The sequence below is a fragment of the Tachypleus tridentatus genome, chromosome 13, assembly GCF_004210375.1.
Source record: "Tachypleus tridentatus isolate NWPU-2018 chromosome 13, ASM421037v1, whole genome shotgun sequence".
Classification (NCBI taxonomy): Eukaryota; Metazoa; Arthropoda; class Merostomata; order Xiphosura; family Limulidae; genus Tachypleus; species Tachypleus tridentatus.
This window is the reverse complement of record NC_134837.1, coordinates 81,603,712-81,620,650: the sequence shown is the minus strand read 5'-3', so window position 1 is coordinate 81,620,650 and position 16,939 is coordinate 81,603,712. Positions and strand designations below refer to the sequence as shown.

General features: G+C 30.7%; 1 pseudogene across 1 annotated transcript in view; it reads right to left on the bottom strand.

The window, feature by feature from the left end:
- Positions 1 to 16,939, bottom strand: part of LOC143240654 (uncharacterized) — a 70,790-nt pseudogene that overhangs the window by 32,379 nt on the left and 21,472 nt on the right. Inside the window, exons 4-6 of the transcript XR_013021871.1 lie at positions 5,383 to 5,964; positions 3,086 to 3,168; positions 484 to 741 (exon numbers count right to left, since the gene is read on the bottom strand). The product of XR_013021871.1 is annotated as an uncharacterized LOC143240654 (transcript). The remainder of the gene's footprint in view (positions 1 to 483; positions 742 to 3,085; positions 3,169 to 5,382; positions 5,965 to 16,939) is intronic.

Genomic DNA, 16,939 nt, shown 5'->3' with positions numbered 1-16,939 from the left:
AAACATTCAAACATTTGTGTGCACTAACTAAATATTAACATCAAAATATTAATACATAAAAGATCTATTTTTGCTATGTTTTTCTTAGATAAGGATTTCAAACATTTCTCACCATTTTTTTAAAAACTAGAAAAATAAACTGTTAAGAGAGAATATTTTTAATTCACGAGCTACATACAAATAAAGCTTTTTTTCCTTAAGATACTTACTTTTTTACAGTTACATTAGGAAAGTAACTCTCAACTTTTATTGGCTCAAGACCCATTTGTAAACATTGATGGCCATCACAACCCAGTAAATAAATAAAACTTTGGTCAAAAACCAATTAGCTCACGAATTAAATACACTATTATCTATTTCCAAAAATCTGTCTGACCCTTTCACAGAATCTGACAACTGAAGTTTGGGTTGCAACCCATGAGGTGAGAAATACTGCATCAAACCCAGTAACATCCATCAAAAGAAGCTACAAATAAATCATACCTAGATTGTCTTTAAAAGTTGGAATGGAAGAAACTACAAGGTTGTTATTGGTCACTAAAGGTGAGAAACTCTGTGACTGCCTCTCAGGTGCAGCATTTGTGAGCGTTGAATGAGAGTTTCGTGGATCACATGTGGATGAAACTGCAGCTGCCTGAGAAGCTCTGAGAGCTACTTCTTTCAGAGCACGGTGGTCAGCAAGAAGGTCATCAAAATTCTTTTTCTACCTAAAACTTTTCTACGTAGTGAGAGGGAATGTGTCTGTAACAAAGGGAGAATTTATGACAAATAATTCTAAATTACTTGTTAATTTACAGAATGAAAAGGATATTAATTTATACATGATTCTTACAATAGATCTTTAACTACAGATTTATGGGCTTTACATGTTTTGAAACTAATTACCTTTCGTTTTAAGTAAATTCATTATTTATGATTTTTAAAGTGGCATGATAGAAAAAAAAGTTGAATGTTCTGATTTCAATACTAATTTCTGGCATTGTAATTACACCAATATTAAATACGTATTAAAGAAGACAAATATCTCCATTAATTAATATATTTAATTAATTGTACATTAGTTACTTTAAAATACCCTAAATGATCAAATCACTACCACTAAAAAGCCCTGAATAATAATCACACATTCAATATAACCTGTTGAAATGACCAAGTATTAATGATTGGATAGTAATATTCACCGTATACTAATCCACAGTCAATCTACACAATACAAAAATGTATGGTTTAAAAATACAAAAACAAGTTGTAGAAATACTGAAGACTTCTTTGTTTTAGAGAGTTTTTAATTTTGTTATTTGCAGCCAATACATAAATAACACTTCAAATAAATATCAATTAGCTAGAGCATAATACTGAGAAGTCAAGTTCTTTGAACTAATGTAATCAACAAATATGTGAAAAAATCCCTAGGTCAATCTTTATTGTAGTAAATGCCACTAGCAGTTCTGAAATTAAAAAAACTAATAATATTGTATTTATACATGTATACAGGGCTGAGAACAGGCATGTTTATTACTAACAGTTATATGCATAGAGTTTGTGACACATCAAAATCAAACAACCACATTGGTTAAATAAGACGGATTAATGGACACTATTTTCTTCTTTGCAAATCAGACTATTTTCATAATATTTCTGGATTTCAATGAGTATGAAACTAGGCAACCAGAACAGGGCACACAGGAATGAAATGTAAACTTAATGTATTTCTTTAAAATTTTACACTTTAGAAAAAGAAAAACATTAAATGGTATAGACTTTGATGAAATAAAAAATATACACCAATTTGTATTTTACTAAATGTTTTGTTATAACAAAGTTAATCAAGGTTAAGAATGATGATCCAGATCCTGTACTGTCCATAAAACAGCTTCTTATATCACAACTGTGACCATCCTAGTGGTCAGGATTACATACTACTTACTGTCCCTATAATTTCCATTATAATGAGCTTCTGTGAACTTATAAAGATTTCACATGCAAAAGTTGAAAATTTTCTAATGCATTAAAGTATTTTTAATGTTAAAATCAAAATTACTTTGTAGTCAATATGCAAAAAAAAAATACGTAAGCAAATAATTGAAATATACTAAAACTTAATTTTAAAAAATCTGATACTTTGTAATGTTTACTCACAATCTACAAAATTTAATGAACATATGTGTACATTTTAAAAAGTTACAGTCCTTTATGCTTACTTTGGAAAATACAGATTAGATACAATCCATATACCCATGGTAGAAAGAACTTTTTACTGACACAAGGTTTGTTGATTATAGCTAAACATCCATAAGATTCAAATAACTTGTACACACCTTAATATTCTCTTTTAATAATCCTAACCATAATTTCTGAACATCCAAATAACAGAAAAAAGCTAATAAAATCAATATTTTAAACAGAACTTCTAAGTTCAACAATTATCAAACAAGTTCCATAAAGTTAAAAGAATCTGGAAAAGTATATTGTGATTATTTTCCATTAATTAGGTCAAGACAAAATATCAACTAGTCTCATACAACAGGAAATATCTTGTACAACAAATGACCCACTTAAATGATATTTGAATAATGCATTTTCTTTAAATGACATATTATACATGTTCATTATTTATATAAAAGCTATTTAAATAATGCAGACAGCAACTAGATTTACCCATAATGTTTTGAAAACTATATAAAAAAAAGATATCACAGCTTATTTATTTACATGTAGCATCATAATATTTTGTGACTCTCATGCCTAATGACAACTGTTGGCATTACAAATTGTGATAATATCACTAATTATGGAAAACTAGTGGGTAGAACCAGGAATGCAAATAGTTACACTTACTATTACTGTAATAGTTCTGCATAGGAATTTCAGACACATTAAAATCAAATAGTCACCTTATATTTGCAAGCATATGTCTTTCTGGAAAAACAAAACATTAAAAAAATAACAGAAAAACAAATTATTAGACTTGTACCAGGTTAAACTGTAGGATTTGTATATGCATGTTTAATTCTGCTACAAACAAAAAGTTTCCACATTTTGGTTGGAAAAATCTAGATATATAATGAAAAAATAAGATAATAACCTTGCATGTCAGGGAACGTGTGCATGGTTTCCCACTTTCAGGAACTATAACTCCACAGTGCTTGTCAGGATCATATTCTCGATCTGTTGAACAAATAAGAGAAAATTACAACCTAAAGGGAAAATACAGAAATGGCACAGCTATGTACCCAACAATTTATTCCAGTAAATAAGTCATTTTTGGTTCAAAGCTTGCATATATCCTCTTCATGCAATATTTCATTAGAATGCAAAAATTTTCATGGAGATCCACAATATGTTACCAATAACTTCTGACTGAAGCAAACCAACTATACAGATTACAAATTAAACTTAACACATAAGGAAACTAATTTAATATATCAGAATAACTATGAGTACACAGTGTCATAAAACCAAACTTTTAGTAATTAGAATACAACAAGTTACCACATGGATTTGCTTACTATTATCAGTACTTTCAATCATAATCCAATTTCATTTGACTGAAACTGACTCTGCTAAAGAGACAAAGAATTACAATGGGGTAAAGTGAATCATTTATACAAGTTATATAAGACTTTTCTATGACAATTCCCTTTCCTTTAGTTACAAGCTGATACATAACTATCTAATCATGACTTCAAAATAACTGTTAAATTGTCAAATCTGACAAACAGATTTGTTTTAAAAGAAAACAGTTTCAACCAAGATTATCCATTTCCCCAGAACCACAACCTCGTCTTTCACATTTAGCATGCACAAGGTTTTATATAATAATGTATATTACTCATCCCGTAAAAAATACATAACTGCATATATAAAAAACTCTGTAAAACCCATTCAAAATATATATGTTAATTTTATAGTAGTTCATGACAGCTTCCTATGTTTTGTTCTAAAGGTGATTTTTGGGTTGCATGGTATGTCACACATACCAACATAATTGTGAAGTCTCTATTATCATTTGAACATAATGTATTTTCACAAGCAATTTTTCTTTTTTAGAACTGAGGAAAAATGTCATAATTCTTATGTAAATTATGGTTAATACAGTTTTAGATCTAGAATTCATGTGCAAGTGTCTTTAATTTGGCTTCAAGCTACACTGTAGTCCTTCACAAACAATTATTTTATTCTATGTAAAGATAAGCTAAGATGGAACTTTGTTAAATTAACTCTTTAATGCATCAGTAAACTTACCACAAAATTGTTGAAACAATGCATGAAAAATTCCTACATTATGAACCAATTCTAGTTCAATTTTCACAAAGTTTTAGATCGTAAGTTCACTTTATACTCTAAACAATATACAGAATTATAACATCACTTTCATGTTATTATTACAAACATTTGTGAATCATTTTACACATCAAGAATCATGAAAATATTACTATCATACTAGTAACATCAACAGCCATGTTATAGGCAGGTGCAGGAAGTTTCTACACACCAATGTGATATCAATCATGGTTTTCTATTCTTATTTCAAAGGACATTAACTAGGGATTTTGGGCACTTTCAACTACAGCTGTGGCATAAGCACTGTGTAACAGCACCTAGCAGTGCCTCTAAACTGTACACATTACTTTAAACTTTATGCAGTAAACAGCACTATGAAAATATCATTTCAATGCTATTATTACTACCAATTATAACTAACTAATAAACTAAGACAGCTACATCATTATCTTCTTTCAAATTATTTTAAGTCCATTTGTTTTTTACTTAGGTTCAGACATAAACCTAACTTGCCTGTATAATTACAATATATGGCTATTCTATCACCTGATCAAATCCTTTCAAGATTAACCTTTTGATCAGTCTAAAAAAAAAAAAAGAGAGAGACCAATTTATGATAAGGATCTCATTAAACACATGTAAGATTTTTTATTTTCTAATAGCCTATATTATATAAAAACTATAAATTCCTGCATATACAAGATATATAATGCTTTTCATTAAAACATTCACTGCTTAATCTTAAATATTAATAAATCTACAAAAAAAATCTTAATATTTGAAGCACCAGTAACTTGTGGATGACTTTTCTTCAATAAATCATTCCAAAAAAAGTCTATTTATAGTATTTAATTTATGCATAAAATATAATTTGAAATTATCATAAAATGGTCATCAATTATGACTTGTAACTAAAAGCATACATACAAAAAACTGAATACAAAATATAACATTACAGAAAATAACAAATTGCATGTAAAAATACATTAAACAATATGAAATGAACAAAAAAATCAAAAAAGACAAATACTGTGAAATTTCACAACACTGAAATTGCCAAGTTAATATAATTACTCCAACCAATAAATTAAAATTTACCTTTACAAGGTAACAGTTTTCTTTCCCTTGGCACTTTCTTGTTTTTACTAGAAGCCTTTTTTATCATTCCTTGTTCTGCAATAGATTTTGGAGATGAACTACCTGAAGGAATTGGTTTAACAATGACATGATGCTGATTCTGAACAGGACCTGGTCCAGGTCCTGGTAATGGAGATAAAAACAAGCTGGGAGCACCATGTGCTGAAGACGATAAGGGTAAATGATCTTTCCTGTCTGGCAAAGCAGGATTTTTAATTTTGTTCACAAAATTTTCTGAAATTCTCTCTACTCGCACCACTGGAGCTAGTGTATGATTCTTCTGTATCTTTGATGTTACTGTGTTTTTTTCTTGTTTTACTTTTGAAGATTTCCCATCCATTCCAATAGCCCCTAGAAACTTGAGTCGAGATACAGAATGACCAGTTGATGACTTCATGTTTATATGAGACGATGACTTGTTAGGCACTAAAACCGTGTGAGATAAGGCTGAGTTTGCTTTAACCAAGCAAGTCTCTGAATGTGTAACAGTGGAAGGAGAAACTTGATCAAAGTTATCCAGTGAATCTTTACCATGTTTTATCTCTGAAAAATAAATATCTCCAATTACTTCTGTTTGTTTGGTCCTTGTTATGCACAAAGCTATGTAATAAGCTATCTGTTTTCTGCCTGAAAAGACAAAACTCAATTTTTAGAGTGATAAGCCCTGATTTACCAATGAGCCACAAGAGACCTCATTTACTTATACAAAGTAAAAAGCTTATAACTTTGAATATTTAACAAGGAATTTCATTTTCAAAATATCTGTAATATCAAAAATACACTTATTATAATAATATTATTAATATTATCACTAACAAAAATACAATGTAATTTTTGAAAGACACATGTTTGCATTAGAAATATCAACCAAACAACTTCAAAATTTAAAATCTGAACTTGAGTGAACCTATACAATGTTTCTTGTTAAAAATTGTATTTTAATACATATTTAGAACTAATCCAGTGAAGCACAAAAATAAATTACCAAGTTAAATATATTTCATGATTCACATCCTTACCAACACTGTGGTATAAATAAATAGGAAGCTCAATATATGATTCAATTTACTACTTGTCACCAAATTAGTGGTTTCAGGTAATTCCACTCCTCATCAATAACCCTGAATAAGGGTAGCTTGAAAGATTAAGAATAGACAGTGGTAGAATGCATATTATTCATATAATTATGAGATGTTTCTTTTACTTACCACAGCAAGTCTATTCAAATATAGGTTTACTGTGGTGAGTAAAAAACATTTCAAAACACCATACATACATACATATAAAAGTTGGTTATCTGTACAATTTCTGGTAATTCATCAAACACATTTGTTGGCCTAATATACTTTCACTCATAAATCAGATCATTTGTTATTATTAGAAGTATTCTTTGGTGTACAAAGTTTACCAGTTTACAGTACCAGTGTCTCAATAAAATAGCAGTGAAAATAAAGTACAACTAATAATAATAATAATAATAATCAATGTTAGAGTTGCAAAGGTTTGAGTCATCAGACACTTGATATTTCAACATATAGATCTTTAAATTAATAAATTAGAAGAAAAAATGTGTAACTAATATTGATTAACTGACTCTGAGCTTGCAAAGGGTTCTTCTACCTGGATCTGATAGCTTGGAGTTAAAAAGAAACTATATCAGTGTATCACATATTGTCAACAACAATTTCAACTGAAATAAAAGGTGTTATTACAGCACCTCTGAGATTAACTTTACAATTCAAAGAGCTAAATTTTTCAGTGCTCTAGTATACTGTTAAACTATTCAGAAAAAAAAAAATCCTAACACAAACTTAAATACTTTCTAAGCATATTAAACATAAATATCATAATCGATAATTTTAGTAGTAAATTCGTTTGATCTGCTTAAAATATCGTTATGAAAATCGTTCAAGGTACTAAACACATGCAAGATTGTAACTTCTATTATAAAATATTTTATTAGAACCCATCCCCATAACGTCTACGAGAAGAAATTTTCGATTGGCTTATATTAAACGGAATGTTATGAAAATTTAAAGATTACACTCAGTCTTACGTCGTCACGTTGCCAATATCTAAATAACAACACGAGCAAGTGCGAAAGAGTCCAATGGTGCTTTCGTTTTAAGACTGTGTTGCTAACCTAAATCTTGCACAACGGACAGTTTGTCAGTGTGAGTTTCAAAGAATAGGCGTTTTTTTTTTTCGCTGCCCCAAGCATTGACGCTAAAAGTCGCTGACATTTCCTTAAATCTTTTTTATCGATCCAATATGGCAGGTATATAGGAAAATGTTTACGGCTTAACATATACTTTTACTGCCACCTAGCGGATATAGAATAAAGCTTCCAGCAAAACAAACCCAAAGTGTCCACGCGACTTGAAACAATAAAAGACGTGACTTTCGTCACGACATGGGGTTTCACACCATCTGTTACAAGAACCAATCAGGAAAAAATTCTCAAAAACCGATGACAACCCGGTCAATACACGAAGAAACTTTAACCTACTAAAAAATGACATCAATATAACAGAGGAAACTGTAATGATTTAAACCAAACGTAACTCAACTGTCAGTACAAGAAAAATAGACATTCATTCATAAAAACCTAAGTTACAAAACATATTTTTTAGTTATTACGATTTTAAACGCTTTCTTAAAAAATTAGGTTAAATCAATAACATAATATTTGTGGCTATTAAAATAAAAGAGGTTAATACATTTAATAAAATTTATCTATATCTCAAAATTCTACGTATTCTGTTATAAAGAAAAGATCAATGAAAAGAACACTTAGAATTGGCTCTAGTAACTAGACTTCCACTAATGTTGATTCAAGTGCTCAAATCCATTACAACTGTAGAAATAGGAGTACGTACGTAATACACAACATTTCAGGCTCACAACACTTTCATAACAGAAGTTACTTTATGGTACACTTCACGTGACAAAGATGAGCTTATTTGGAAACCACAAAAAACGTTGGTTGATAAGTATAATTCAATTATGTTGTTTTTTATTATCGCCTGTTTTTATATATATATAAAAGAAACGGGCGAACTGGAATACCTTCAAGTTTTACCGGCTCGTGAAATTAATATCAAAGTCTTACAGATTGGTGATTGATATCTAGACCTTTGACCTTCTATGAAACACGATTTGCCTTCCTTTTCTGTGAACTGATTTTATGCTGTTTTACATGTACTATAAATATCTACAATCTTAACTTGACAAATAGGAAGCATTAAACAGAACTCGCAATTCAAACTTTTGTTTCGTTTCCGCATTTTTTAATTATGACATATTCCATGTTAGAAAATCTAAAATGTAACGAACTCTCACTAGTACACAGTAAACTTTAAATACGTATTCCTACAACACACACAGATTTTGTAAGTAGCGCACTTGTGTATCTTACAAGTAACCGAAGTATTCCAAAATATATACATACATAATTCCACTCTCTTCACAACACTCTTCCTTCCTTTTTCAATTATCAAATTAAATGTTACCGAAGAGTTGAGTCAGTAACACACGCATTCAACCAATACTTAAACAGAAAATTTCCTCTTCAGTTCGTAACAGAATCAACGTGTCTCATGACAAGTAAACATCCAATTAGACATGGCTGTACTGAAAAGTCTGATCACAGATCAGAAATAAGCCTTATCAAATTAAGTTCGTTTAATTGCTGAAATGAAGCTATGGCACCGTGATATTTGAAGAATTAGCCCCAGTGATTATTACCTATCTTCCGATATATATTTGAGAAACAAACAAATATGAAAAGAATAGCATGTGTAGAGATGCTTACCTTTACTGAAAACCTGCTGCCGAGAGTAATTTATTAAGTCTATACGTAACACTTTACAGCACGAGATTCGCCAACTTCCAACCTTGGTTACCGGGACGAAGAAATATATACGTACAGCAGGCAAGGTCACTAAAACTGCGACTCAGCACCTTGTGCCAAACACGTGTCTGAAAAGAACGTTGTTTATATCGAATGTCCGAGCATTTTTGAACAAGGTACTGAAAGAATTTACATTTCACTAACACGAACCACAGCAAAATACATAAACCCTAATCGCCAGTAATGTATACTACACTTACTAACCTATTTCATATTACCATGATAATGTCAACATTGTGAACGTCAAACTGGCGGCTAGCATTTAAAGACTATACATACATACACATACACACACATCAAACAGCGTGTCACATACATATGCACATAACGTCAATTCTCTAGTTACGTAATGAAAGACATCATAACGCACTGAACCGCTACACAACGTTATCTCACGTAGTGTCTTATCGCACTATATGCAGGTGGAACGCTACGACCGATAACATGTTACATGCTCTGGGCTATAAAATCATGAAAATTTAAATGTTCGTTTAAATGTTTTTATTTGTTTTTCAGTTTTATGCTATCTTTCTCATTTCTTAGAACAAATAAAAAAATGATGTTCTAAAAACTGTCACTGGAATGAAGATGAATTTTAGTTTTATTTCTTTACTGATGTACACCACTGTAATAAACCATAACCAACTTTTGAGGATTAATGCGCTTCTAAAGACACTGATTTTATTCACAAACACAAGAACCTGTTACGCTATATGAAGTTATTATTATTTCCAACCCACCCCAAGCGGCTGACATATATTTCCCTTAACACTACACAAAATTATGAATATTTTACGCTGAACTACACGATGACATAATGATTTGCAAAGTTTACGGTTAAAAGTTAACATTATGTATTAATATGTTCAGTACTAAAAACTAATCAAACTACTTAAGCAAATCAAAACTTAATAAAAAGGAAGACTCAAACGATTTATGAGGAAATTAATAAACTGGTTCCTAAAATATTCGTGTACAAAAAAATAGTACGTGAACGGACAGTGAGGTTGACAGAAGACGTGTCACACTTGATAACGTCTTCTGTCAACCTCACTGATAAAAACAATTGATAACGATTTGTAAAAGAAAAAAAAAAGCATGCCCAATATGTTTGTTTGTTGTTCTTTAAGAAATGTGACTATCTTTTCGAACTTTTTATTACCGTATTTTCAAAAGAATAACATGCCACCTGGTGTGCCCTTGAGAAAGAAAGTGCTTAAGAAACTTAATTTGGTTTGTTTTGAATTTCGCGCAAATCTACACGAGGGATATCTGCACTAACCGTCCCTAATTTAGCAGTGTAAGACTAAAGGGAAAGCAGCTAGTCATCACCACCCACCGTCAAATGTTAAGCTACTCTTTTACCAACGTATAGTGGGATTGACCGTAACTTTATAACGCCCCCATGGCTGAAAGAGCGAGCATGTTTTGGTGTGATGGGAATTCAACACCACGACCCTCAGATTACCAGTAGAGCGCCCTAGCCACCTGGCCATGCCGGGCATAATTTCAATCTTATAAACAAACAAAATGTAAAAATACCGTATAACCAGCGAAAAAATACACCCTCCATTTGGCATTTTTGAAAATTAACATATAGGCCGCAGGTTATTTGCATGCAAATACGGTATAAAATACCTTTAGAACGACAGAATAACAAGTAGTATCAACACTTGCAATTACACTTCATTTTCTCAAACGGCATGTGTGGTGAAAGTCTGAGTCGGGTACCAGGGTTATCTGCACTAATTGTCATTAATTTTGAATGGATAGACTAGAAGGAAAATCGTAAGTCAACTGCACCCACCGTTAACTCTTGGGCTATTATTATATAATAACGAATATTCGATCTCCCTCCTATGGAGCATCCACGACCCTAAAATGCAGGACAGGTTGCTTTTATTTTTTCGTCTCGGGAAAGAAAAGCAAAACAAAAAAAAAAAAAAAACTCTTGGAACCACTGTCCAGCAAGCTCGTTGACCATGTTTGGTGTGATAGGGATTCGAACCTGCGACCCTAAGATTACGAGTCGAATGTCTTAACCACCTGGCCCTGATGGGCCCGAAAATTCTTTGAAAAAATATATATGGTATATGAATGTACGAAACACTATTACCCTTTACTGATTACCTATCAACAAAAAAGAACAACATTTGTATGGTTAGCCTTCGTATGGTCTGTTTCACGACATTTTAGAATTTTCTAACACGATGTAAGTATTCGTAACGTTCTTGTAAACACACACACACACACATTCTCCATTATGAAGTTTCTAGATTTTTAAAAAGTATTTAGTGTAACTCAAACATACTGTTGTTTGTTCGATTGTTGTAAGGCACAAAGCTAAAACATAAGGTATCCGTGCTCTGCCCGCAGCAGGTATCAAAATCCGATTTTTAGCGTTCTAATTCCACTAACTTATCGCTGAATCAAATGAGGGGGACACACTTCTCTCATGTTTCTTTCTCTTGGATTAATCGTTAAACTTAAGAATGGAAAATCCAATAAATAACATCTCAATAGGAAATTTAATTATTTTAGTTTTCTTGAGCGTGCAATACTTCCAGTATCTCTTTTACACTGCTGTAAACACAAACTGCAATAACACACAGATGAATTGACGCAATTCCCAGCGTCAACGAGGTTCCGACGACTAAGCTACATCTTTCACCTGACGTCAAAAATTCCCTCTGGACCAACAGTATTAAAATGAATAAATCATAGAAGAGAACCTATGAGTATATTCTACAACGGTGAAACAGATGTATTAGAAATAGCATCACTCAACTAATACAAGTACAAATAAATGTTAAAATATAAATTACAAATAAATATAATTTATATTATGAACTCATTCACAAAAAAGGGTAATTTCGAAAATACTTCAAAAGACAAGTCTACAAAAGTATTATTGTATGTTTACGCGTGCGTACAACTATTCAGCAAAATATACATTGGACTAAAAATAACAAGAAAATATAATTTATAAGAATTGCCAACCGAGAACATATTTCATCCCAGCGTAAAAAGAAAAAGAAAAAACTATGCGATTTTTTCCATACAAGTTTATATTGAAAACGATCAACGTGACGTTACAATCAACACGTGCCACAAGACGACGGATTCTCCTCCAGCCTGTGTAACTATAACGACAAAAGCGTCAATTAAAACTGAACATTTATCGTCACATCATTGGGCTGAAATGCATCTCTCCGGCGAGGGCTGTCACCCAACTGGAGAAAGTACATAATGTTCACAAGAAGTTCGTAGTGAGAAATATCCTTCTCACTAAATACATTTATTTTAAAAAATTCATACCTTCAAATCTTATTTTAAAAAATCATTATACATACACACACATTTAAATAATGTACAGTAAATTTTAAAAGTCGTTTTATACGATGAAATTCACAAAACCTATCAATGTTTTTCAAAGTGTTTAATCATATATACATCATAAGAGTGAACGTTTTAAGTTCTACATTTTTCGTTTTTTTAATACCGTTGTGGTATACTTCTGTAGTGCTATTTATACACAGAAAGATTAATATAGTTAACAGCATTGTGCCTAAATTATCTAGTCATACATAGTTTAGCATTCAGCAAGAAACAAACAAATATCCAGTGTAATTCTTTATAAAACACAGAACAACGTTTAATACCATTCGGAATCACACAGGTATCCATAAAAAAAACAAATCAACTTACATTACATCATTTAGAACCTTACTGTAGCATTTTTGGAAACATTTGCATGAGACAAATTAATTTTATACCAGAAATGCACCCAATGCTAGTAATATTAACTACTTTTAATTTTTTAACTTAACGTCTTCACTTGTGATCACTCTTGATGATGAGAAACCCACCTGAAGTAAAAATGTATCTCAATACAGCTTGTACGGGTGTTAAAATTTCTGTACTTTATTTTAATAAAAGTTTTAATACCCATACTGGCCATCTTGAGATACATTTTCATTTGTTTCCGATTGATGGTCAGTCATGCTCCTATTGTTAAACATAAGAATTCAGTTTACCATTCGCTACAAACATTACATGCCATTTTCCTACTTTACTTTTTAACAGCTGTATACTTCAACAAGGTTAATAATGTTTGTCATATGGAATGCTTTCCACAAAGAAAAAATCATACAGAAAAAAAATATATTTTTGACTATTTACTTGCATTAATGAGTTAGAGGGACATTCAGAGGAGTAAATACCACTGCCATGCTAGGCATTCATCATATTCAACCCTCAAAAAATACAAAAATGTACCCATACATCCATTGTTACTAATGGATAAGAACCACTTCTGGCACAACAATGAGAAACAATATTCTATGTGTCCACCAAGTTTTATAAAAGTGCAGTCACTTGTGATTGAATTATAGAACCACAATAGTGTGAAAAATCTGTCCCCACATTACAGACAGACATTTTTGGATCCTCATGATCTTGCTGTGATCTTAAACCTTGACCTTCCAAGCACTAATCACTTCCGAGTTGTATCATCATCCAAATGTATACCTCTAGCAGTGGAGTTAATAGAAAATTCCAGAATGATGAAGTTTCAAACTGACATTTAAAATCCTGCTTGAACCTTTAGTGCACTACTTCTGATGGAGTTAAAGGAAGCCAAACAGCACTCACAGCATCATTTTTCCATAAATGCAAACCAGATTTTACTTCATAAGATAATCATGAAACCTTATTAACTTGGTAATAAACTTGTTTTTTTTTTACAAAAGTAAGATACCTGATCTATAATTTACTAATTATGTCAAAATTATATCTGCTATACTCTTTATTTTTGTTATAACAGTCATTGTATCTACTGACACAATGGCTATGCTAAATTCTCTATCTCTAACAAGTGATGGGAAAGTGATGGGAATCTCCATGAAGATTCTAAAAATAAAGATTATTAGATGTATAAAAATCCCTAGATTACTTAAACAGTTTAAAAATAAAACAAAAAGAATAAAAGATAACTTCATTTCTTTGTTAATGGTAATAACTTCTACAATATATTATTGTATATTGTTTCTTAACTTCAAGAATAACATTGTAAAAATACCATGAAAAAAATCAGGTTCACAATAACTAATAACAAAGAACTTTATAAATCTATCAAAAATTATTTTAGTTAAGTGACAATTCATGTACAAGTCTTTCTTCAGGCTGAAACACCCTTCAAGTGATGAAGAATGTTTAAACTTAAATCAATGAAGGTTTAACATCAATCATATTTCGAAGTAATAACTTGAACATAAACTTTATCTCAAAATTTTAAAATTGTTACAAAGTTTCTTTATAAGCAACATTTGCAGCTTTCTTTCTCAAAATACATATTTTGAGGTGATCCCACCCTTGAAAACCCTACATTTCATTGACCATGAGAAAAGCCTGGTTGTTTGAGAAATAGTTTAGCAACTTTCTTACTTTGATCTTGAATTCCTTTAGAATATTCAACATTGTCTAAAGCATTAACCTGACAAAATTGTTTGAGATTGGGAGTGATTAACCAACAGACTTTACAAAACAGAAGTAGGGTCAAATTCAGTTTTGACCCCCTTAGGACATTCCCTATAGTTTACATACAAATTTTAAATGGATCTGGCCCAATAGGCTCAGATGAGTTTCAATGCAAAAGATAGGAAGATAGGATTTTTATAACAAAATATCAATTATCTCTGAGCTTATGTCAGAGATAGATACCAAATCATAAGCCATAACTGGAACTTTTATAACCTTTAATGGTTCTTTGATTAGAATAATTAATAAAGCATATGTAAAGTAAACTCTCAATTCACACAATCAATTAATATGACCAACTACAAAACTTTACTTAAATGCCTTATTCATGGATATTATAAACTTTATACACTTAGAAATATGAAATCTATCAATCGAATTTTCAATTGTCCCCAAATTACACTTTTTTCTAGAGAATTCTATCCCTCATAAGCAACCCTGGAAAAAGGGAAATCAAAAGAATCAGACTATGTTCCATATTTATTTCTAATATTTTAAGCCACTTGTTTGTTGAATAATACAAAATACATTAAGACCACCAATTCTACTTAAGTAACTGTAAGTTCACCGTGGTGACTAAAAGATAACTTAAAACACCATGCATACACTATGTTGTTTAAATTTCCACTTAGCTCTAAAACAAAACACTCTACTGCTTTTCGGAAATTAAAAACTTCACTAATGGCTTTACATGCATTAAATGGATTCCAGATGTTCCAACTTAAATGAGCTTGTGTTCAATCTAATATTGATATTATTACTAACTTTTAAACCTACCTCAAACTAGGCTACAGTTAGCCTACAAAATGCACTAGTTAGTTAACTTGCTATCAACAAGAATTAGTAAATTACAAGCTAACCATCTTAAGATCGATAAACAAAATCATAAATTTCAAAAAGGTTTTAACTGTGGAAGATAAAAATGGGTAAAGTGACTTGAGTCAACACTGAAACCAATCAAGTCTTCACTAAAATCTAGAGATGGAGCAATAACCAAATCACTGCTGGAGTCTCATTAAGGAAAGTTTGTCAGAAACTATAAAAAAAATTATTTCATGTTATCCTCCTACTTTAAATAAAGAAAATAAGAAAGTGACAATTCACAAACTGATTTTTCTTCTAGATACTTTAAATGGTTCATAAGCAGTTGAAAGTAATGTGGTTTAGTTAAAATACACTTAAATATATATGTACTTACTGATGCATTCTTTCATTACCTTAGTGAAGTCTGCATTGAAAATATTTATAGAGTAAATTTTATGAGCGAATACGTATGTATTACTTGCATACAGCATACATACACATTGTAATTAAAGTATATCTGCACTTTTGGTCTGCAGTCTAACACCAGAACTTGTTTACCTTTTTGCCAGCATTCAAAATATTTCCAAAAATAATAATTCAAGCTACCCCTAAGAAAAATGAAAAAGGATATGCAATTTTTTCACAACATTATATACTTGTTACTCATTTCTACTTTATGCAATTTAATATATGTACTAATTTAAATGTTGCAGGTGCATATAATGTCAAATAAATAATAGTTTTGTAACAATGTTATTAATTTAAACACTTGTGAACTGACACAATTAACTAGATTTTAATACATTTAGGTTTAAATTACAATCACCTATTGTTAAGTACGTTAAAATCTACCTGTCATGTTAAATCAATACTTTGTTCATTTAAACTGGAAACACTCCATTTATGTTAAGGGTTTCTCTCTAAACATCTGATGAATTCCAACACTACTAAACAAAATAAATAATTGATGTCATGATATTCATAATTGTACATAGCTTCACACATATTTCACTACTTGATTAAACAATTTTTAAATATGAATTGTCATCTTTCAATAATAAAAAACAATTACTTCACTTACAACTATATCACATATTGCTAATTCTTTTACATACAATAACTTTCTACTAAAAGCATCATTTGGTAATATAATCAAACTTCTTGTTGGGTCTGTAAAATTACTACTCTTTGATCTACAAGATGTAATGATGAGTTTGCAATGGTTAAGTGTCATAATTAATTAATGTATACATATACTTATTT